The sequence below is a fragment of the Cavia porcellus genome, unplaced genomic scaffold (assembly GCF_034190915.1).
Source record: "Cavia porcellus strain 051 isolate PalLab524CR breed Dunkin Hartley unplaced genomic scaffold, mCavPor4.1 scaffold_10, whole genome shotgun sequence".
Classification (NCBI taxonomy): Eukaryota; Metazoa; Chordata; class Mammalia; order Rodentia; family Caviidae; genus Cavia; species Cavia porcellus.
The window spans coordinates 33,359,527-33,382,737 of record NW_026947493.1 but is presented as its reverse complement, the minus strand read 5'-3'; the positions used below and the strand labels follow the sequence as shown (position 1 = coordinate 33,382,737).

Here is a 23,211-nt window from a genome sequence, read left to right as displayed (position 1 = left end):
TGGCTGTTGTGTTACAATGACACATTTGAACAAGCTTACCTTTTCTGGACTTCTAATGCTGCAGGAGAAAAATCACATTCTCTCTCTGCCTTTACTTCTTGTCTCCAGAACCTGGATGAAGGAGGTTTTGGGGGAGCTAGAGAGGCAATGGACACCTGGGAGGTCAAGTCCAGATCCTGGGAGTTAAGTGTGGCCAGGCTCAGTGAGACACTAAAAGTGGGCTGTCTCAGACATTTCTCCTGGAACCCCTGAGGTCACAGTCCTCTTTCTTGATCTCTCATAAAGAGCAGTGGGGATTTTCTGGCCTCCAAGGAAATAGAGGGTGAGCTAATGATGGAGATGGGCTCTTGGGAGATCCTGAGCTCACATCACTTTGACCAAAGAAGAGCCCACCTGAGAAAGAGTGACCTGAGAGGGGTGTCAGGTTTTTCAGGCTGACCTTCAGCAATTAAGGGTTACACTGGAAAATGTCCAATGCTTTCTGGGTGGATTGTGGGCAGAGGGGTTTTCTCTGAACCTTTGTCACCTGTAAAGTGGGTCGAATACCACCTACCACATGGGGCTATAGTAAGGGTGAAATGGGACCATACATGGATAGACCATTTAACGCAATGCTGCACACTTACGTGGGCATAAGTGTTAGAAAGCACACAGTGGTTAGCAGACACCCAAAATATGACTGTCATCATAGTGCCTACTTTTGTGCCTGTGTCTGTAAGCAGCTGTGTACCTGTGAGTCCTTTCCTGTGTGTTGATGCAGTTGTGTGTGTGTGTGTGTGTGCGTGTGTTGTTCCCACATGTGCACATCATTTCTTGGTATAGGTGTGTACTTGTCACTCGGGTGGTCTTTTTCCTTCCTTCCTTCTTTCCTTCTTTTGTTTTTTGATTTTTGGGGTTTGACACAGTGTCATTGTGTTGCCCAGGCCGGTCTTGAGCTCCTAAACTCCAGCCATCCTGGACTTGAGCATCCAGAGCAGCTACTGAGGTTCACACCCCACTGAGGTGGTTTCTCCCACAGAGTCAGCACTCAAAATCACAGATGGGAGGCACTCTAAGATCAAGCTTGTGCTCGGCAGCAAAGAGCAGAAGTCAAACTGAGCTTAGAGAAGACAAGATAGAAAACAACAAGTCCAGCTTAGTTTAGCCCAATTTTGGGTGTAATTGCTAAGTTGCAACTAAGATCAAGCCCCGTTACCTCACAAGACAGTGTTTGGCAGTCTGCCTGAAGCTGACCCCATACCCCACGTCAGGGAGTCATAAGGCCTCGGAACAGCTCAGCGTTTGGCAGTGGCATGTGCTTCAGTTCACTTGAGGGTGTCACTTAGCCCCCTGTGCTGTGATCTGTTAAAACTCTAATAGGAGGTGTATTTATGGGTGGCTATAAAAGGTGCTGGCATACTGGGGATAAAAGCCTCCAAAATTGCTGTAAACTGCTATTTACATGTTTATGACCTCATTCACCAGCCAGGAGGGTAGAGACTCAGTTGTCACAGACACAGAATCAGGAAGTGGTTTCCAGCCAAGGTCCCACAGCAAGGGCTGCATGAGGGAGCATTTATACACAGACCCAGGGACACGGCCCACTTTTCCTGTAGTGTACCAGTCTTGAGGGGCTCTTCACGTAGGATCAGGGGCTGGAGCCTTGTGTGTCTTACCAAAGAGTAACTTACGCCAGTAAAATGTGTAATGGTAGATGTATAACTTGTTGTTTTACTTAGATAGAGTATAAGTATGAACCTGAGCAAGGGTTTGTCATGCTTGGAAATTTCTTTTTTCTTTCTTTTTTTTTTTTTTTTAAAAGGACTGGAGAGCGCCCACGGGTCTCGAACCACTGGACCAATCGGCCTGGGCGGTTGGGAAGCCAGACTGGAAGGAACCACTGGGCTAAAGCCAGCTCTTGCTTGGAAATTTCTTTGCATCCCTTCCTTGTCAGTGCCTCAGAGATCACTTTTACTATCCTAGAATTTCACCCAAATGTAATCACACTGTATGTTCTCTTTCATGGCCAGCTTCTTTTGCTCCAAATGTAGTTTTTGAAGATTCACCAGTGTTGCCCTGATGTTACAAGTGTTCGTAACAAAAAATGAATAAAACTCCTCTAAATATTTCTGTGACAGACTCTATGTGTGGGCACAGTTTTATTTTATTTTTATTTTGTTTTTTGAGACAAAGGCTAGCTATGTAGTTAGGCTGACCTTGAACTCTCAATCTTCCTGACTCAGCCTCCAGAGAACTGGATTGTGTACCATCTTTGCAGGATTGTGTACTGCCATTTTTAGGATAGATGTGTGTTTTTAGTTCTCTTGGGTTGAATACATCAGAAAGGAGAGGTTGTGTCTTTGGATAAGTGTATATGTAACCATAAGAAACTGCCAACCAGCTGTGCATGGTGGCACATACCTCCAGCATTCTGGAGGCTGAGGTAGGAGGATTGTTGCAAGTTTGAGGCCAGCCTGGGCTACAAAGTGAGCTCAAGACCAGTCTGGACTACATAATGAGACCCTGTATCAAAAAGATAAAAAAAAAAGAAAGGAAGAAAGAAGGAAAGAAAGGAAAGAAAAAGAAACTGCCAACAGCAATGCATAAGAATTCTCATTGTTCCTTGATCTCAGACTTCTGTCAATGAGTCTACCCTCTGCCACATTTGGAGGTGGCCTCTCCTCAGGGATTGGTCACCCAGAGTCCTGCTGCAGGGGAAGGATCTAGAGATGTGATCAAGTGTGAATCACAGTTCCTAGATCTAGCAGAGCAGAAAGGAGCTTAATTTTTGGTGACCCTCATGAGGATCACACTAAGATTTCCACGGACATGCCTTTATTTAATCTTCTGGGTGCTAGGATCCTGCTGGAAATTGCAGACAAAACATTTACTGCCTATAGAGTCCTGCCTCCACTTGCCAAAGGTACCTGTTGTAGTAGCCCCTCCGGGCCACCCTGTTGGGGTGCTGAGAAGGTCTGCAGAGTTTCTATTTCCCCATTACTTAGAGGGAGGCCCTAGGAGAGAAAGGGCTTTATCCCTATGGTTATAAACAGAGCTAGGCAATGACTCAGCTGCTCTGCTCAGGACAAGAAACAAAGCCTTCTCTTTTGAACATAGGTCCATTCTGTGCTACCTTCTTATTGATTCAACCTCAGGGAAATCTTTGCTCGGCTGGGAGTTCTGCTGGGGAGCCATGTTACAGTCCTGTCAACAGCCTGATTAGCACAGTAAAAAAGATGTTCGAGTGTTAGAACCTGGCTCTGCCATGTGGAAAAATATAGGAAACTCCTCCTCTGAAATACTGACAAGTTTCTTGATAGCTCAAACTCAAATCTTAAATAGCTGAAAGAACCTCATCTTTGAATGCAGGACCCTGTTTTCAACCAGCTCTGTGTTACTAGCTAAATTGTAAGGATAAAACAACTGGTATCCGGAAGTTAAGTGACTGCCTCAGGTGTTTCACTCTTTTTTTTTTTTTTTTAGGTGTTTCATTCTTGATCTGACAGAATGACTCACTAAAGACAGTGCCGAATGGAAACGAAAGGCCTGCAGAGAACTGCCTATAGGAATGAAGATCATGTATCCCAGGAACTATAAAATAGCCAATAGAGAAAACTAAGATCCAGTTCCTCATGCTTCATTTTGTATACAGCTATTGGGTAAAGTAAGGTCCACAGACATTTTTCCTAATTTTACCTGTTTGTTTCCTCCTGATGCGGGGTCACTCAGAGCTGCCCTGCAGTGACCAAGTCGAAGGCCTAGAGGGGGCTCTTGTCACTCAGGGAGATCAAGCTGCTCTGTAACTAAAATAGGCATCAATCAAACATTTTAAATATTCTTGCTAATATTTTATGACTTTTCATCAATATCTTGTTATTGTATAAAAACTATAAGTTCGTATAGAAAAAATGATAGAGTTGGAAAAGCAGGAATGGGACAGAGGTCCTGGGATAGGCAGGCACTGGTTTCCACTCATGGTAAGCAGGCAGGGTGGGAAGAGAGGAGTCGGGGCAGCAGAGAGACACCAGCAGGCAGTACGGAGAGCGGCTGGGGGGACTCAGGCCCACGTCTGCCCTTACGCTTTCCTCTCCTTGCGGAGTTTGCCCTACCAGGTCCCTTCCAAAAGCTTGACGACTAGACCTTTCCAAGGTGTTACACCCCAGGCTCTCCAGGAGACTTACAGTGGGTGTGGAGGTGATTTTTGTCTCATCTGGCTCTGGTTTTTACTCCCTCCTGGATGTGGGGTCACAGGCAGTCAGAGAAAGAGCCCTGGGCCAGAATAGGAATACTCAGTATCTTTGTTCTGAATGTGAGCTCCTCAGCCCAGCTTGGCTCTGGGACTTGGATCTGGCCTCTTGAGTGAGGCCTGGATGTCTATTTTTTTCTTTTTGTCTTTTTTTCCTTTTTATTGGTACCAGGGATCGAACTCATGACTGCCTGCTTGCAAGGCAGGCGCTTATGCTGCTGAGCTAAATCCCCAGCCCCTGGCTGGCTATTTTTAAATGGCATTCAAAGCAGGCAGGTAGAAATGACCACAAGTAATGAGAACTCAGTGCTCTATTGAAAACCACACATTAAAGAGTATGTGCATGTTGGGGCTGGGGATTTAGCTCAGCGGCATAAGCGCCTGCCTTGCAAGCAGGCAGTCGTGAGTTCGATCCCCGGTACCGATAAAAAGGAAAAGGACAAAAAAAAAAAAAGAGTATGTGCATGTTTACATATATGTACACAGGTATAGAGTCAGGTGCTGCATAACATTTTAATGATGGATCACATTTAAGAGTGGTACCATGGGAGTGTGTCATCTGGAGATGTCAGAGCCAACACAGTTTGTGTAAGTTTATTCTATGATGTTCACACAAGGACAAAATCACCTGATGATGGGTTTCTTAGAATATGTCCCAGTGGTTAAGTTACTTTAGGTATACATCTATGCATATAACAGTATGTAATTAGTAATTATTATATACCCAAATGATATATAATAATTAAGTAATCTATTTAATATAAATAAATACATGCTATTGACTAAGAGAACAGAAAATATATGTTTACTGAAAGACTTGTACATTCCAAACTGGAAACAATTCAAATGCTTACCAAGGAAATGGATAAACAAATTTTATATACTACTTAGCAATAAAAACAAATTCAGGCATGTTGCTGTACACCTGTAATCCCAGCATTCAGGAAGCTGAGGCAGGAGGAGCGCATGAGTTCCAGGCCAACCTGGACTCCATAATGGGTTCAAGACCAGCCTGAACTGCACAGCAAGACATGGTCTCATAAAAAATAGATAAAAATGAAAAAGTAAAAGGAATGAGCTAATCCTAACCACAATAACATGTAGGAATCTCACATTATTATGCTGCTTCAGCAAAGACAGGCAAAAAAAGAATACTAACTATATAATTTCAGTTATGTAAAATTCTAGAAAACTCAAAGTAGCCCTCGATGACAAAAACAGATTGGTGGCTGCCTGGAGGTGAGATGGGTGAGCTAAGTAGATTGAAAAGAGACACAGAGAGTTGTTTGAGGGTGATGAAAATATTTGTGTTCTTGGTTGTAGTCATAATCTCATGGGTATATTCATATGTCAGCAATAAATATACATATTACATATGTGTAGTTTATTATAGTTAAGTAACAGAAAAATAGGAACATTTTCAACCATATTTCTTCTATTAAATTACTATTAATATTTGTTGGTATCATAATTTTCTTAATGTCATTACTAAGAGAACTTAATTCTGATGTGTAAAATAATCATACCCCTTTGGCAAATAAAAATTATTTAGAAATAATTGTTTATCTCATTTTTGTGTGTGTGTTGATACTGCAGGTGGAATCCAGGGTCTTCACACTGAGCTAAATCCCCAGCCCTCTTTTTTTAATTTTTTTTGAGACAGGGTCTTGCTATGCAGTTCAGACTGGTCTTGAGTTCATTTTGTATCCCAGGCTGGTCTCAAATTTGCAATAATCCTCCTGACTAAGTCTCCCAAGTGCTGGGATTTCAAGCAAGCACCACCATGCCCAGCACTCCTCTGTTTAATTTTTAAAACACGGTCTTGCTAAGTTGCTAAATTTCCCAGGATAGGCTCAAACTTGCCATCTTCCTGGCTTAGCCTCTCAGTGATAGGACTACAAATCATGCCTGGTTTATCTCATTTTTATCTATCTATCTCTCTCTCTCTCTCTCTCTCTCTCTATATATATATATATATATATATATAATTTTTTTGAGATAGAATTTTGCCACGTAGTTCAGGCTGGCCTCGAATTTTTTATGCAGCCTAGGCTGCCCTTCAACTCAACACAATCCTCCTGCCTCAGCCTCCCGAGTGCTGGGTGTACTACTGTGTGCTACCATGCTTAGAAAAATTTCTATATTTAGGGGCTGGGGATTTAGCTCAGCAGCATAAGCGCCTGCCTTGTAAGCAGGCAGTCGTGAGTTCAATCCCCGGTACCGATAAAAAGCAAAAAGACAAAAAAAAAATGTACAAAAATTTCTATATTTGTTTATGCTTTATCATATACCAATCTTTTACTATAAATAGATACAAACACAAACATACTAGAGGGCATATGCTTGGTGATATAGGTTATAGACAGGGTCTCTCTATGCAGTTTAGGCTGCCCTGAGTTCACTTTGTAGCTCAGGGTGGTCTTGAACTCGCAACGATCCTCCTGCCTCAGCCTCCCGAGTGCTGGGATTATAGGCATGAGCCACCACGCCCGGCCATTAGGTACAATATTTTAAAGACTCATATAATAGGGTTCACCTCAATCTTTATGACCTGCACATTTTATGTGACTGAAATAATACTTAACCTGAAATAGAGTGGCCTAATATTAAAGAAAAAATAATAATCTGATGATATATCAACGTGAATAAATCTCAGAGACAGAAAGAAAAGAAACATATTCATACTAGCTGGGCACTGTAGGACATGCCTGTGATCCCAGCACTTTCGGAAGCTCTGGAAGGAGGATCTCAAGTGTAGGCCCAGTCTGGACAGTTCAGCAATTTAGCAAGACCCTGTCTCAAATAAAAGCAAGGAAACAAAACAATACAAAAGGGCTGGTAACACATCTTAGGGCAAAGACCCTGGGGTTCAACCCTCAGTAATACACACAACACAAAAACAATGACAACTAAAAACTTGTATGATAATTTTTTTCCCAGTACTGAAAAATGAACTCTGGCTTCCCATATGCTTGGCAAGCAAGCTGCTGCTGAGCTACTTCCCTCGTGTGCCCCCCCTTGATATAGATGGATGATAGATCAATCGATAGATCAATAGATTTTTGTTTTGTTTTGTTTTTAAATCTTGAGACAGGCTCTCACTAAATTATCCAGGCTGGACTTTGACTTTGATCCTTTTGCCTCAGGTTTCCCAGTAGTTGGGATTATAGGCATATGTTAACATACCCAGAAAAATCAACCTTTTTATTTAGTTAGTTTTAAAATTTTTTGGTACCAGGGATCAAACTCACGACCTTGCATTTCCTAGTAGGTACCATGTTACTAAGCTCTATCCCTAGCCCATAATTAACCTTTTTGAAATACAATTCTAGCCTGGCAATGCACAACTGTAATCCCAGTGCTGTGAGATGCTGAGGTAGGAAGATCATGAATTCAAGCTCCCCCTGAACATGTTAGGGAGACCGTGGCTTAAAATGCATGCATCCACACAGATAAGAAGAACTAGAGCCCTAGCTCTGTGCCAAGGCCCTGGTCCCATCTCCAGTGCTATGCCTCAAAAGAAAAAAAAGTGTACAATTCTTTTGGTTTTGCCACAATCAAAATTGTGCAATCATCATTGCTACCTAATTTTAGAACAGTTTTACCACGTCAAACACAAATGCCAGCTCAAAGAGTGACTCTCCTGTTTTCCCATGAGTGGCTGAGTGTCCATGGTCACTTATTTGGCACTCATGCACTCTTGTTACAGGAAAGATAAGAAAGGTGTAAAAAAGGTTTTTAAAAGCGTATGATAGGCCCCGGGGGTCTGCTCAGCTTAAGTGCCTGCCTGGCAAGCACTAGGTTATGAGTTCAATCCCTGGCACCAAAAAGAAAAAAAAAAAAGCATATGATAGTACAAGCTTGAAAAAAAATTAATAAGATAAGGTTGAGAATATGTTCCCATTAGTTTATTCTCCCCTCTGCATTGGAAAAGGAGGACTGTGGAGACAGGGAAGGACTTCCTAGGGATGGATGGAGCACGACCCATGACTTGAGCACTGAAGGATGAAAAACACAGTCAGAGGCCTGTGCCTGTGCCATTGTAAGGGAGCAGCTGAAAAGCAAACTAAGTGACTTTGGAAGACAAAGGAGGAAGTGAAACAATCTTGGAAAGATTCTTGGTGGAGGTTGCTTTGGGCTAAGCTGATTATGGTTTTATTCAACTTGCAAACATTTTATCCTTGGAGTCTTAAAGTTTAGCAAAGTCAGTAGCATCATCCCTATTTCACAGAGATGAAGAAATTGAGGTGAAAGGTCACAGAGTAGCAGTGACCTCATGTGAACTCGAGCCCGGGCAATCTACTTTCCAAGCCCATTGTTTTTTCCTGATAACAGTGTGGGATAGATGAGAAGCATGCCTGGTGAAGGGATCTGCACAAGCCAAGACCTGGAGATGAAGGAGAGCAACAGGTCATGGGGGTACGGTGGGGAAGCATACAGCGGTGGCCTACGTGTTCAATGCGGCGTGACAGCCACACAGTCAACTAAGCCTCGTGGAGAGTGACATGGTGTGAGAGAGGCTGTTGGGAGCAACCTCCCACTCACATGGGTAGTCCCTGGGAGTCATTATGTGACATGGGCTGATCTAAGGGGGCTGACTGATTAGAAATACAGTGGTAATTAGTGATACAGTGGAGGATCAGTGGTTACTGATGGCAGCTTGAGGAACTGAAGTTCTCCTTGGGTTGAAAAGAGCCTGCTCCCTGGTCCCAGATGCTGCTGGTCCCTCGCCTTCACATCTGGGCCTCGTGTTCTCACTCAGCACAAAGCTTCAAGTTGTTATTGCCAGAGGAGGCCAGCTTGGAAAAAGCTTGCCAGGCTTCAGGGGAACAGTAGGCTCATAAGGTAGGGTCAGACAACAGTCTCCTTGGTCAGTGGGATGGTCAGACAACGATCCTGTGTCACCACCTTCATCCTACACAGCCAGCAGGGAGTGGAGATTAAGTTGGGGATGGTCTCAGAGACACGGCAGCCTCTGGACTTGCCTGCTGCCAGCTGTCACCCACCACTGCCTCACGGCTGACACAGGCATGTCTCTGCTTCCAGAGGACTGATGCATATCTGTAGGTTTATGGGGGTGGGGCAGAACCCAAATAAATGGCAAACAAATGCAGGTATAACATAAATACAGCTGGGGAAAGAAAGGACATATTTATATTGGGATGGGCTGGAAACTTCTCTGAGGAAACCACCTTGTTAAATAGATACTGGAACAATGAGAAACTGCCACATGTGGGAAGGTGGTACAGAGGTGGAGCGAGTGTGTTAGGGCCTTGAGGTGGGAAGGATGTGGTGCACACATTGGTGAGTGGACAGATCACGGGAAAGCAGAGGAAAGCCAATGTTACAGGCTAAAGTAGGCTTTGGATTTAGCCTGAGGCAAGGGACATCAGGAAGCCTGGGGAGGCTTTTAGGCAGGGCAAGCAATGACCAGAAGTCAGTCTTCCACAGGTAACCACTGGATCCATGCTTCTCTGGGGACCTCCTCTTTTAACGACCCCCACCCAAATTCCTCAACAACACAGTGGCTGAGGAGCCTGAAGTCCTGGTTTGTGACCAGCTCTGCCCCTTACTAAGGATGACCTGGAAGCTCATGGTTTGCTCTTTGTTCACAGGGAATGCACAACCCCTGTTGCAAGATGTGCACATGCACATCCACACAGGCCTGACATGCACACAGATCCTCAAAGTATCATTTTTTTTTGTCTTTTTCCTTTTTACCGGTACCAGGGATCGAACTCACGACTCCCTGCTTGCAAGGCAGGTGCTTATGCTGCTGACCTAAATCCCCAGGCCCCAAAGTGTCATTTTCAACTATTTCTTATGATTCTCTCTTCTTCCATTGCATTAGGGGCCAGGAAGGTGAGCAGTGGAGAAAGACTGCAGTTCATAAGAGAAATAGCTTCTGTCTGTGAGTTTTACCTTATTTGAGCAAGCTGAAAGATAGCACATATCCTGGTTGAGAGAACAAAGTGCTACAGAATAAATGATCTGTTTAAATTACTTTTGGATTAATTTAAGTCTATGCAAAAATCTCAATATTTCTTTGGATCTAAAAATATTAACAATAGCCAACACTTATTAAGCACTTACTATGTGGGAGACATTGAGCTTATGAGGCTGGTATCATCCTTGTCCCCATTTTACAAACCAAGATTGTAAGGCCTGGAGAGGTAACTTTCAGTGTCACGGAGCTGCTAAGTATTGAAAAGAGTCTGATGCACTTGCCCCAGATGCTGCCAGTCTCCTAGGTCCACACCTGGCTCATATTGTCTATCCTCAAAGCCAATGGTCTTAGCAGTTCTGTGAGTATCTTAGAATGTGTATGAACACATAAACCAGTGTACGTATCAAGTGATATTTTGAAAAAACAAATAATGACCCTATGAATGAGAATAAAGTCTTGTAAAATTTGAGAAACTATTTAAAAGTACTATTATTTATATTGGTATGGTATTTGCTCAGACTAAGAGTCTAGGTAAGGAAGTAAGAGAATTCAGAAATATATCAACCAGAAATATATCAAAAGGCTAGCATGGAGGTTTACTAAACATATAACGGAAGGACTACTTAATAAATGATGACTACATAAGCAATAACAATTTGTGATAAAGCAAATGTGTTATATATACATTTTACTCCAAAATAAATAAATTAGAGCAGACATCAAAGAATTAAACATAAAGTGAAATTGTACAAAAGTAGATGAGTGGAAGATAGTTCACCTTGGAGCACTGAAGCAATGAAAACACAGAGTACTAGAATGACAGATCGACCATTAGAATAAAACAAAAAGGAACAACAGACTGAAAAATATTTGCATCACTGGTAACAAAGGACTAATGGCTATAAAAAATGCTTGTTCAAAGTCTGAAGAGGTTTGACTGCTAAACAGATGAATGAATATGAACAGATCATTCAGAGAAGGGGTAACACAAATAGTGCGTGGTTAAATATTCTTTTTTGAGTGGTTATCTAAGACACGTCAAGGAAAGTAACCCACAACTACCAACAGACATTAATGCAGGGCAGAAAAGACGGCACTCAATGCTTATAAATATGCGTCCAACTCTTTACACTTGTTCCTTGGAGGTGACAAGAAACAGCTTTTTGAGAACATCGTAGAGCATTGTAGGGCAAAAGCCATTCATAGCCTTCTATCTAGATTTTCCACTTCCAGGTATTTGTTCCAAGTGCAGAACTCAAGGATACATTAGCAAGCAATTTCAAAGGAACACAATGTACCAGATTAGAGGACTAAGTGAATGGGTAAGGATATGTGACACTTTAAAAACACATGTTAACGAAGAAAAATGTTAATGAAAATAGAAACATAAGAAAATGCGTGGCGGTAACTATGTAAAGATATGTGTCTATTCAGGTTTTCTCTTTGAAAAGTCAAATTCTGTAGTAATAACTGGATACTTTTCTGGGGCAGTGGAAATCAGTAGTAAAACATGGCCTGCGCAGTAGGCACAGCAGGTACACCAGACCCAAGGGGTGAAGCGCCTCCTCTCAGCAAACCTGGAGCTATTGGCGCGCACAGACCAAGACTTCCCTCGAGGGGCCCGGGGTCTATCTAGCTGGGCACTCCCGGGTCTCTCCTAGCAGGCGCTGGACTCTTCTATTTCCGGAGCAGGTGGAGGTTGGGTGCGTGTCCCACGGGCATGTGTGCTTGCGGGAGAACACAATAACAGCCTATGGGTAGCTCGGCCACGGGGCTGATGTTCACTCCCTTTTGAGCTTCCGCTCCTACTTAGGTTCTGGGATCTTATGCCCGAGTTCCGTGGCTGCCTTGTGTTCCTTCGCTGCAGTAAAACTCAGATACACAGGCGTCTCGCCAGGTACGCCAGGAGATACGAAGAGCGTCCCGGGTCTGAGTCGAACTTCGAAGGCAGAGGCTACTTGGGCGCCCTTCCATTACAGGTCTTGAAAGACGCGCCCGGCCCTTTACGTGGATCAGGCTGGGGGCGCGATCCCCTTGGCCGGCGACGCGCGCCCCTCTGGGGTCAGGCTGCGCCTGTGTTTTTCTCCGCGGATGCCGTCTTGGCCGAGTCAGTCACGCGCGGGCCACAGCGGCGCGCTTCGCCACGGCCGAGACTCTAGCACCGGCCCGGGAACTCCAATGGGTCCCCCACCGCTCCGTCCAGAAGCGGAGGTGAGGCCCTCGCCCCCGGTCAGAGCAGAGCCAGGACGGCGCTGGCTCTCGAGTGTGCGTCTTGACTTGGGGCCCGTCCGCTCCCGGCCAGAGCGGCGTCGCGGGGCGCAAGTCCCCGCCTTGGCGAGGTGCAGCTGGGGACGAGAGGCGCGGGGGCTGCCGGAGGCGTCAGATCCTTACGGTCCCAAGCTACAGACGCCGCACGTCCTGCGCGGGCCCCAGCTGGACAAGAGGACCCAGCAGCAGGCGCCGGGGGCCAAGCCGGGAACGCCACGCGCGCGGCGCGAGGGGCGCGGGCTGCCGGGAGCACCGCGGGGCTGGGGGGGGGGGGCGCGGGCGCATGCGCTGTGCGCCCGTGCCATATTGGAATGAGTCGGAGCGCGGAGCGCCGCCGCCGCCGCCGCCTCCGCCGGAGCGCGGGTGGAGGGGGGCGGGGAGAGCTGCCGGCCGCCCCGCTCCGCCGAGCCCAGCAGGAAGGAGGGCGCGAGCGGGCGAGCGCGGGCGGCGCGAACGGAAAAAGCGTCGGCGCGGTTGAGAGAAAAGAAAGAAAGAAAGAAAACGAGCGCGAGAGGAGGAAAGCGAGCGAGCGAGCGCGCGCGCGAAAACTCCCGGCAGGTAAAAAAGCGGGGCGGCCGGCTGGGCCTTCCCGCGCGGCGGCCTGGAGGGGCGGCTGCGGCGCCGGGGCGGGAGACCGCGCGGCGCCCCTTCGCCAGGCGGCCGCGCAACTTTGCCTGCGGAAAACCGCCGGGAGCTGGCGCGGCGGGCGCGCGGGCTGAGGCGCCAACGGGCGGTGGCGGCGGCGCGGTGGGGGCGGGGGCGGGGCGGGGGGGAGCGGGCGCTCGCGCGCGGCCTTGCGCGGTCCCGCGCGCCGGTCGGCCGGGCTGCAGGGGCGCGCCCCGGCACCTCGGCGCGGAGACGAGCGGCGGCGGCCGTCGGCCCCGGGCGGCCAGCGCGGCGCGCGTCAGCCCGCCGGGGGCGTGAAAGGAAAGTGGCCGGGCGGCGGCGGCGACGGCCCTCAAGTTCCCGGGCTCGTCGGGCCCGCCGCGCGCCCCTCCCCGCGCGCGCCCCGCGCTCTTGCTCGGCCGCCCGCCCGCCGAGCCCCCGCGGACCCGCCCCCCGGGCTCGCTCCGGGCGGGGCGCGAACCCGCAGCTGGGGCTGGGCGCGCCGCCCGCGCGACCGGTCGCAACTTCGGCGGGCCCGGGCGCCTGCTGCGCGGCGGCGGAGCGTGGAGCGACCGTCGCAACCGGTGGCTTCAGCCGCCGTGAAGAAGTGAGCGGGCCTCCACGTCGTTGGGCTCGCCGGGCACTGTCAGGCGACCCCGGAGCTGCTCAGGGGCCCGAACCACTCGGCAGGTCCGCGGCCTTTCCCAATTGTGTTGGTGAAGTCCGGAGGTTTTGGATGCTGCCTGGGAGGCTCCGGAGGGGCGAACAGAGTGTCCTGGGAGCAAGGCCTGCTCGGTGCGGATCCGAAACGCCTGGTGAGAACACACACCCGTTCCCGCGGAAAGGATGGACGTTTAAGTTTTCCCCAAGGTGTCTGATCTTCGCGTGGGGTTTACAACTAATCCGTCGAGACTCGGCCAGCGCCAGTGTGGCTGTGCGCTTGCAGAAGGGTGGGACGCTGCGGCCCGGAAGATGGGCTTTTATTTGGTGGGGGCTGTGCCCAGCGCATCTCTCAAAGCAGTGCGGGTTGAAGGTTGTAAGAGATATTCTGCGGTGTTCCTTAGCAGTGATCTATTTTGGAGAACCGAGTAACACACCAAAGAGAGATTTAAAAGGAAATAGGTGGATTTGTGTCATTGTTTGCATGTACTTTTTCCTGAACCACCTTTGTAGATACCGTGCTTAACTTTATTGCTTAAGTAAAATGCCCGAACATGTTACCTTTAGCTTGCCTGCTGTCTTTAGTGGATAGAAGAAGATGATGTCTTCATGCCTGTACCTTTGGGGCCTGTTAACTGGTGTTTTGAGGCATATATAGAATCCTTTTAGGCCACCGATAGATTGAGAGTTCAGATTTGTTTGCATTATCAGAAAAGTAACGGCCTGGTGGAAATGGGAGTGGCCTGAGATCAGGAAACGTGTGTTACTGCCATTGTCAGTTGGCTAGAGGCCTTATATTGGGTACTTCCTTACCCTATCTATGTAGATTTGATTTACCTTACTTGAAAAATTAGGATGAATAGATCATCTTTGTGAATGCTTTCAGTTCCAAAATTGGGTGACTTTTTTTTTCTCTAAACGAAAGAATAAAGTCTGTTTTGAAGTGTTTTATATAATAGTGGTCACAGTGTGAATCTTTATAAAAATGCATTTGACAAAAACAGTGTATAGGATAATTTTATGTAATTTGAACAAGATATTTAATAATGCTTCAGTGCGCTTAAGAAATTACTTTTCGTTTGTTTTGAGACAGGGTTTCAATTTGTTCAAGGCTGGCCTTGAACCACTATGTAGCTCAGGTTGGCCTCAGCCGCGCAATGATTTTCCTGTCTTAACTTCCTGAGTGCTGGGATTATAGGCATGCGACACCGCACCTGGCTAGTTTCGTGATTTTTTAAAAAAAATGAATATATGTGCACTGATAACCTCACTTGATCAAGGTATAGAAAAATTTCAGCCCCCAAATGGCTCCCTTGGGGTCCTTTCAATTCATTAAACACTTACCCCCTCTGCGAGGCAACTGCTATTCTGATTTCTGTCACAATAGATAAGTTTTGCCCCACACTGAACCTTTTAGAGGTTAAAAGCAGCAATATTAATAATTAAGCTGCAGGACAACAGGTATGTAAACTTTGAGTTATTGTTTTAGCCACAATCTTGTAATTTTATGACTTACATTTATTGACATCTGGAATAGTGTAAAATGCTGACCTGAGAGTGTCAGTCAAGTGGTTTTTGTTTTTGTTTTTTAAACTGAGGCAGTTCTTTGCAGGTTGGGCTCTGTGACTCTAAGGAGTCCTTATGTTCAATATGTTCAGACAGTATTACTCTGTTACTACTCATTTTTTGAATAAAGATGTATTTGTAGGATAGGTTAGAAGGATGAATTATGACCTTCCATAGCAAGACATGCGTATGTATACATATATGTGTGTATGAATATTACCTACCTGGCGAATCATTAAATCTCCAAGAACAGAAGTTAATTAAAAATTAGGTTCAGATTTTTGAAAATATCACATGATTAATATAACTTTTGTGGACTGAGGAAAAGAGAAAAAGAAAAAAAAAAGACACCTTTTGTATTAGCCCTCCATCTAAGATGGTACAGTTAAAAAAACTATTGAAGCAAGTACTGCAACAATTTGCTTATTCTTCCCAAGTGTTTTTTAATGTATCCTTGTGCCCTTCCTTGTTTCTACAGTGAGAAAAAGGAGTTAGATTTTGTAAGGGAATTCTTTGTTAGTTCTAACAAAGGCCTGTGTTTTTTACTGCAAGGACATTGGTGTGACAGAAAGTAGAAAGGGTCTAATCCCTGATGTTAGGGGCTAGACTACAAAGTGCAAAGGTTTCTTTTTTGAAGTGATTTCACTGAGTATTTTAAGTATGTATTCCTGTGTTGAAGTTAACTAGCTGGTTCATGGGCCAGCACACTGGGTTTGGTCACTCCAGCCAGTGTTTGTCAAGAGTACTACATGTGATGAGTTAGCTCTTGTTGAACCACTGTTTTATTTTGCTGGCTATTTTTAGGTTTCTTGGTTTTTAGTTATCAGGTTATTTAATATAAAATTTGTTAAATCTTTGAGAGGTGCAATTAGATACATAATAAGAAATTACACACGAAAAGGAATGTTCTCTCTTTGATATTTCTTTGTAAATTCTGATTTTATCCTTTAAAATGCTCTGGTTTTCTGTATATTAGTTTCATAGTGACAACTAGACTGGGTTTAACTGTAGAATGGTATGTAGAAACACATGTCATTTGGCTTTAAAGTCTGTAGGAATTTTTGGTGATCTGTCTAAATGTCTTTTTTTTTTGAGACAGGGTCTCGCTATGTGGCCTAGGATGGCCTTGAACTCACAGTGATCCTCCTGCCTCAGCCTCTGGAATGCTGGGATTACAGGTGTGTGCCACCATGCCTGGTTTAATTGTCATTGTTTTTTTTTTTTTTTTTTTGTCTTTTTCCTTTTTATTGGTACCAGGGATCAAACTTGCGACTGCCTGCTTGCCACTGAGCTAAATCCCCAGCCCCGATGTCATTGGTTTTTAAGAAAATTATGACTTTATGTTATGCCTACATTAAATAAATGCAGCATAAAAACAGACTTCAGGTATTTTGATTATTATTTTTCTATTAAAAATGTGTGTTTTAGCTGGTCATGGTGGTACATTTGTAATCTCTGCACTCATGAGTCAAATTACAGGATACAGGAGACCCTGTCTTAGAACAAACAACCCCTTTCCAGGTTCTGTCTTGGTTTCTCAAAACTTTATTTTTTGGAATTATTTGGCTGATAACCAATATTATAGTATAATTTAAGTAAGACTAAAAGAACATGTGATCAATAGATGGAGCAGCTTCATTATGGCAGGGTATTTTTTTTCAGCAAAAAACATTTGTTGTTTGAAAACAGCATTTCTCTATAAACATGGTTGTATTAGATGGAAGTGTCTGAGGATTTTGATTACCTGGGAGATTTTGAACCATTAGACTTGTGGGAGTGGGGTTTTGGTAAGACTTTACCGTTCTTCAAGTGATACTGGTTCCACTGAAAAATGATTTAAAATAGAAAGGATGTGGTCAAGTTGTTGCAGATTCAGGTTTTAATTTTTAAAAGTGGAAACGAGCAAGATCAAAGACAAATTATTAATAGAAAAATTATATGACTTCACCACAGAAGTGTTTTGTTTTAGAGACAGTGTTTTGCTGTGCAATGCAGGCTGGCCTTGAACCTGAGGCAATTCTCCTGCTTTAGGCTCCCACATACGGGGATTACAGTGTGTGCCCCGGGACCCAACCTAGAAGTTTTAGTAAATTCCACTGTAAACCTTTTACTACAACTTGTAGGCACCTGAATATTTGCAGTATACTTTTCCAGTCCTTTTTATTTAAGAGGATGTTTATAAAAACTTTATTGGGCTCTTTGTCTTTAGGTGATCACGTAAGACTCTACTCAAAAGCCAAAAAAAAAAAAAAAAAAAAAAAGTCTTTTATTGTGTTCCTTATGGAATTTTGCATTTTGGTAATTGAATGAATTCAGTGGGCCAAACACACTTCATTATGCAGGGAGAGACTATCAGGTAGCCTGTTTAACATGATGTACAATACTGCCAACAGTTTTTTTTTTTTTTTAATGTTTTTGCTTAGTCTAGAGAAAAGTTAATTACTAAACTGATACTGGTGTGGATAGGGTTGTTGAGGGTCTCTGCCGTGGAGGGAAGAGTTGAGTTCTGGACTGAGATATCTGGAGAAGAGTCTTAAATAAGAAATAGAAGGTGGCTTGGTGGCAGTCAGCTGTGAAACACTCATGCATTTGGAATGACGCGATGAGATGAGCAGAGAAATATAGCAGTCATTAAGATAACTGAAAGGACTGAGGAGTTTTCTTGCTGTCCGGTTTTAAGTGTTAACTAAGAAATACTTTGCATCTCAAATGATCTTTATACCCTGAGAAGTTTTTTTTAAAAGCGTGTAAGGTGGCTCCTGCAGAAGGCTTACTCGGTGGTAAGTCTGTCTATGAGGTGTGCCTAGTTTTTCATATTCATTTGCTACCCAGTCTAGCAGGCTTTTTCTGAGTTTTTACCAGTGTTGTTTCTTACAGATCATTTCCTATAAAACATGCTTTTTTAATGTTAAGAATAGAATGTGGTGGTTTTTTGTTGTTTGCAATTTTTTTTTTTTTTGAGACAGGGTCTCGCTATGTAGTTCAAGCATTTGACACACTATGTAGCCCAGGCTGGCCTTGAACTTGCAGCAGTCCTCCTCCTGCCTCAGCCTCCTGAGTGGATGAGTTGGAATCGTAAATCTGAGATACTGTTTTGGCTCGTTTTACTCATGTCTTTATAAATAATCCTTTTAGAGTAACTAGATGATGATCACATGGATGCACTTAACATACCCCTTGTCTAAAACATGGTAAATATTGTAAGACCATTTTGCTTTTAAGTATTTAAAATATATATATAACATGAACTTTATCTTTTTTTATTTTATTTTTGTTACCAGGAATTGAATGCAGGGCCTTGTACTTGCTGGGCAGGTGCTGCACTGCTGAGCTGTATTATCATTTTAACCAGCTTTGAAAGTATATTTTAGTACTATTAAATATGTTGATAGTGTTGTACAACTCACCATCCATCTCCAGAACTCTTTTTGATCTTTTAAAAGTGAAACTGTCACCATTAAGCAGTGACTCCCCATCTCTCTGGCTCCTGAGCCTTTGGCACCACCATCTATCCTACTTTCTGTCTCAGCTTGCCCAACAGAGGAAATAAACTTTTATTTCAGTTTTTGTTTTTTTTTTTTTTTTTTTTTTTTTTTGGTGCCAGGGATTGAACTCACGACCTAGGGCTTGTGAGGCAGTGCCGTGCTAAATCTTCGGCTGAAAATAAATTTTTAAAAACACATTGCAGTGGGTAATTTAGAGGCTACAGAGTTCTGTCACTAGGGCCGGTTTTACCTCTCTTCAAAGAGCTCTAGAGTTACTGATCAGAGCGATGAGAGCCAGTTTCCTTTTCCTTGGAGGTAGCTCAGACAGTTGGCTATTGGAATGAAAGGGAGACACATACAACATGCCCACAGGGCAGAGCGCAGGAGAACCCTAAAAGCAGAGATCTCTTTGGGTAGAGACCGAGCTTTGTGACCTTAGGATGACGTTTTACTGTATAATCATTATGTGCACAGTGCTGGCCTGAGTCCAGGTTGATATCCAGAATTGTAAACCAAGAAGTTTGCATTCAGAGTTGTACATAGCCTTTGGCTACCTGAAAGGCATGATTAGTTGATGTTTCCTCCTCAGCTAGTCTGGTTATTTGTCTTTGCCACCTTTCACTCTCATTTCTGTAGTAACAGAAAATTAGTATTTAGAGATGCTTAATGGTCTATATAATAATGATGCCACAAAATTAATACTTTTCATTTTAGATTTATTATGTTGCATTACTTCTGTACTTAAGAAATATGAATGTCCAGTCGTAATTGGAGAAGAAGCATACTTTACCGGTTTAAGTATTATTAGTTGAACAATTGTGTACTTTCACAGTGGCTTTTCCTTGTGTTGTTTCCTATTGTTGTTGCAGTACTGGGAATGGAACCCAAGGGTTACTGCATCTAGGCAAGTGCTCCACTGATGAACTACATCCCAGCCGAGGCGCTTTCTCCCCTTCCCCTTATTTTTTTAATTTTGAGGTAAAATCTCACTGAGTTGCTTAGGCTGGCCTCCAACTGTGATCCTCCTGCTTTGGCCTCCTGTGTAGTTGGGGTTATAGATGTACAATGCCTTGCTTGGTTATTTTTAATGGGCTGTGTTGGTATAGTAAATGTGGATGAATTTTTTGAATGCTGCTTGATGCTGAAGGAGAGCAGGTACATAGAGAGCCTCTCTTAAATTTCCTACTTTTGTGATAAGGGTGCTTTCAGCTGTCTTTTTGAAACCCTTAGTGAATTGACAATAAATATCAGGAAGCCTGATTTTTATTGTGCCCTTAGTTACTGTTCAATACTTCATTTGTTTTTTGTTTTTTTGAGACAAGTCTTGCTATGTAGTTTAGCCTGGACTTGAACTCACTATTTAGTACAAGCTGGCCTTGGTCACAGTAGTCCTCTTAGCTCTGCCTCTCCAGTGCTGGGATTATAGGGGTGCACCACCATACCCAGCTGTCCAATTCTTTAAAAACAAGCAAAATTTTACAATATTTAGCTCTTCCCAGAGTTGGTAAAGCTTTTCTGAAAGTGTCTTTGGCAAGACTGTATCCTTTACTAGCCTAACTTTCCCAATCACATTGTCAGTTTGTATCACTACTTCTGGATTTTAGGTAAGTATTTTGAAAATCTAGTTTATAGACCAATTCTCTCTTTACTTTTTGGTGCTAGGGATTAAAGCCAGGGCCTCATGCATGGTAGGCAAGCACTTTATTACTGAGCTACACTCTAAGTCTTACTTACTTGAATTGTTAGAAGTTGTTAGAATAGATACCTTTTTTCTTTAAAATTAGTAAACTCTTCCCAGGAATATTGTATCCTTTTGATCAGTTTTCATTTTTATCGTTGAACAAAGTGGGCAGGGGTTGATTTTCCAAAATTACAAATTTTAAAAGCTTTGGATGTTGTAGTTTATGACGTATTAAAACTTATGAACCCTTTCTTTGCCCTTTTAATGTAATTAACAGTATTTTGTATTTCTTTCTAAAGGTCTGTCTTCCAGTCCTTAATCATGAGTTATGTTTATACTTAAAATATACTTTTAAAATTACCATTAATAGAAATAACACTGTACACAAATTGGGAAGTAGGTTTAGATCTGCTGTGCCCTATTATTCTTCGTACCCAGTTTTCCCGTAAGCACACACAGGGGCTTCTGGTTATATTGAGAGAAGCTTTAAATGACTTTTGCTGGACTTCGTTAACAGAAATGGCTGTATCAAGTAAAGAGCTGGAGTGGGTTCTTCTGGTCTTCCCTTTTACGAGGGAGAGTCTGCTTTCTCTGTAGCAAATGCCTGAAGAAGAGGAGAGTGCCATGCCAGCTAGTCGGTCTCAGGGTGTTAAGGCACAGCAGAGCTCTAAAGACACACCCTGCCTCTTCCTCTGCCGTTGGCCTTTGCCCTGGTTTTAACTTCCATTTTTCTGAGAAAAGCTCTTTTCAGAGCAGTCTACCAGTGCAGTTTTAGGTTCTGGTATTTTATTCTTTCTGTGAACTGGCTTGGGAGGCTTCCCTGTCCTTCTATGTCTCTGGCCTGCTCCCGCTATGGCCCTCTTCTCTTAGTACAGCCCCTTTAGGCTTAGACTCATTGTCTGATGCTTCCATTGCTGCCTGGCCAGTATCTTTTCCTCTTTCCCTTCATCCTCCTGTGGCCTCTGATATTTAAACCACCTCCCGCAGTCCAGCCAGTAGCTTTGTCTGCTTCTGGATGCAGACTTCCCTAAAGTGATCTTGATGGCTCTAGACAGTCTTGTCTCAAGGCAGACCCTCACTTTTTGCGTTCTGTGACCTTTTCAGACCCCATTTAGCCCTCATTTAGCTCCTGTGTGGTCCTGAACTTTTCTGCTGAGTTAGTTTATACTCTTGATTCCTATATTCTTTGGGCCTCTCCAAGTTGGACACCCTCAGAGGACTCCAGAATTTACAGATTCAGAATGAAATCTCTTTCTTCCCTAAAGCTGTCAGTCCGCTGGTAGGCCTTCCTGCTGAGGTCTCTTCCTTTATATTCCTCCTAGGTGGTGGTGGTGGTGGTGGTGTTGTCTTCAGTCACTTTCCTGTGGAACTCTTGAGTATTCTTCCATTCCTGACCTCTGATTTGAGAATATACAATCCTGACTCCTTGGTTTGCACATATTTTTAAAGCCAAGAGGCCTGACATGATGGTACATTTCTGTAATCCCAGCATTGAGGAAGCTGAGGCAGGAGGATTGCCATGAGTTCAAGACCAACCTATGCTACACAGCAAGACTGTCTTTCAAAAAACCAAAAACCAAAACCAACAACAACAAATGATTATCCAATTTGTAAAGCTATGGGACTCTTCTATCAAATGAAATGTTTCTAGGAAGCTCGATATCTACAATCCCTAAAACTACAGTGCTGCTGGTAGAAAGGGGGTGAAGGGCCAGCACCTTGTCCTGCTGGCAAGGTGCCTAAGTGCTGTTCTCTGCTTCTCCAGGGTAGGATTAGTGACTGGCTTCCCTTTGTAGGCTTCCCTGGGGTTGTCAGAAATACCTGAGGATATCTCACGTTTGAATACTGCTTTACCTGTTCTGTACCTCATTTCTTTCCCATTGGTTTTCTCTTGAAAGTTTTAATTTTGATTGTGACTAGGAAACATAAAATTAAATGCCCATGATAGATTTTTGCCTAGGAAAGGGAAAGCTATTTAGGAAGTGAAACTGTTACAGGTAATTTCTTTTAGAGATAGCTTGCCAAATAAACATTACCAGCTTTTAGGGTGCTCATGTCTTCTTCTGGAATTGCTCTCCAGGTTCTTCTTATCTCAAATAAAGAATTCAATGAAACAAGGAAAGATAGTGAGTAAGTTTATTTAAAAAATTAAGGATGAAGGTTTAGGGAGAAACTGGCTCTTCAAAATAAACTTGGGAGCAAAAGAGAGGAAAAATAAAAGCCAAGATAAAAGTGCACCTTGGAGGATACAAGGTGACTACCCTGAGGAGAAGCTGTGGAACTGAGTTCTTCTCTGCCTTTCTGCATCTCAGGAACCTGTGAGAAGGTGACTGTCTTGAGTGCTGCTTGGGCAGGTGTCATTTCAACCAGTCACTTTTTGTACTGAATAAATTTGATAGAATTGTTTTTTTTACTTCCTGTTATGAAAATAACAAAAAATGCATTTTTTAGTGATCTTGTATTTAAATAATTGGACTGATAAGTGGTTAAATAGATTTTTAACCCCAGTTCAAAATGGATTAGTGTATACACACACCCTTGAATGGAACACAGACTTACCACTTGTTGAAATGACATTTAGGGCTGGGGATTTAGCTCAGCGGCATAAGCTCCTGCCTTGCAAGAAGGCAGTCGTGAGTTCGATCCCTGGTACCGATAAAAAAACGAAAAAAAAAAAAAAAAAAAAAGAAGAAATGACATTTAAACTGCCTCATTTTCAGCTTTTTGCAAGAACTGATTATCACTGATTATCAAACTTCTTGAAAAAGCCTTG

General features: G+C 43.8%; 1 protein-coding gene across 9 annotated transcripts in view; it reads left to right on the top strand.

Moving 5' to 3' along the window:
* Positions 1-12,820: 12,820 nt before the first annotated feature.
* Sfmbt1 (Scm like with four mbt domains 1) overlaps positions 12,821-23,211 on the top strand; it is a 174,650-nt gene continuing 164,259 nt past the window's right edge. For 5 of the 9 annotated variants that reach the window (XR_010050122.1, XR_010050120.1, XR_010050119.1 and 2 more), the window contains exon 1: positions 12,821-12,998. The gene's annotated coding sequence lies outside the window, so the exon portion shown is untranslated. Of the gene's footprint in view, positions 12,999-13,342; positions 13,862-16,371; positions 16,451-23,211 lie in introns of those variants that run through there. The other 4 variants (XM_063257249.1, XM_063257250.1, XM_063257248.1 and 1 more) reach the window with 4 other exon arrangements.